We start from the raw sequence: 1,575 nt of genomic DNA, 5'->3' as shown, positions 1-1,575 counted from the left end.
GATTGTAGAACCTTTGTCAGTGTCAGCCATGTGGATGAGTCACGGCCATTGCTTGGCCAATGTGCTCTCTGTGAAAGCCTGAGAGAGTGTTTTCTCTCCAAGTGACTCTCCTTAGGCACACTCTACATCATCGATCACTTTTGTCATTGTATTTTGTAGGAGCATCAACACCACCTTTTTTACCTTTGCAGCTAATGACTTTGTTTCTCAGTCACATACACCTGGGGGCCTGCCCATTAGCTCAGTTGTTTAAGTGAGTGCTTCAACAAAGCAGTCAGGCTCAGGATGCTGTGGTTTGAGCCCCATATCCTCAAGCCTTGCCAGACCTGCCCTAAAGCAGCCTGAGCCAGCCCCCAACCCCCCCCCAAAAAAAAAAAAATCGTTCAGTGGCATACACCTGTAGTACACCTGTAGTCCTCCTGTGTGGCAGGCTGGGTGGGGATGATCACTTGAGCCTCGTGAGTTTGAGATCAGCCTGAGCGAAATAAGACCCTAGCTGAAAACAAAACAAAACCCTAAAAACATACTTCCATATGTTTTTGTAGATGAATTGTGTGAACCAGTCTCACACATTGTTCTGTTTCTTCTTACTGTTGGAAAACATTGCACCTGACTCGACTCTCATATATTAGTGTTTACCTTTCTACTGGATTATTTGTGTTAGCACATAATCATGTCATAATTTCTCTTCAAACCCTCCCAACCTCATGTTCTCTATTTTTGATCTCATCACTGTATCTTTTCACAGGAAAATTTCTGTAAAATTTGTCTACCCATGTTGGAGTTCTAACTCTTGAATTAATTTCATTCAGCTTCCCATCACCACTACTCTACTACTCTTGTCAGAGTCACCAGTGATGTTGATGTTGCCAAGTCCAAAATCCACTTTTCCATTGTCATTACACTTTACTTAGCAGCACCATTTGGCAAAGTTGATTTATTCCTTTGCTTTGATACACTTTTTCCACTTAGCATCCAGGACAGTGCGTTACTTTTTGTTCCTCTCTCTCTTTTGCAAGTTCTTTATCTTCCTGTTCTTGAATTGTTCTGTGGCATTCTCTAAGGATTTGGCCTTTATACCCATTCCCTTGATAACTTTATCTAAGCTAATAGCCTTAAGTATTATCTATATGATGAATACTTCCAACTTCCCCCTATCTAAAACCTCAGTCTGATACTCATCCCCAATTATTTGGACAACTTTTGTTTTTGGCTTGGCCTAAAAGCTTTAAAATTGCCTTTGTCTTTGCTTATTTTCTTATAGCAATCATCTAATCTGTTGCCTTTGTCTTCATAATATATATAAATTCAACTGCTTCTTTTTACCTAGCCTGCTAACAACTTGATGTTATCGTTAGCTCTAGATCATTCAATTGTCTCCTAACAGTTTTCCCTGCTTTCACATTTGCCTTATAGTCTCTCTATTCAAAATTCTCTGCTGGTTTTTCATTTTTTTTTTTTATTTTTTATTTTTTTCTACAGTTTTATTGATAAACAGATAGCAATGAGACAGTTTCAAATCAAATCAGAAGTACAGTTTCAACAAATAATACACTGCATATATTCTTCTTAGTG

General features: G+C 38.7%; 1 pseudogene; it reads right to left on the bottom strand.

Annotated features, from left to right (window-relative positions):
* Positions 1–1,084, bottom strand: part of LOC101568886 — a 19,548-nt pseudogene extending 18,464 nt beyond the window's left edge.
* Positions 1,085–1,575: the final 491 nt, after the last annotated feature.

The sequence above is a fragment of the Octodon degus genome, unplaced genomic scaffold (assembly GCF_000260255.1).
Source record: "Octodon degus isolate 3935 unplaced genomic scaffold, OctDeg1.0 scaffold00007, whole genome shotgun sequence".
Taxonomy (NCBI): domain Eukaryota; kingdom Metazoa; phylum Chordata; class Mammalia; order Rodentia; family Octodontidae; genus Octodon; species Octodon degus.
The sequence above is the reverse complement of the archived record's forward strand: the minus strand, read 5'-3'. Positions and strand labels throughout refer to the sequence as shown.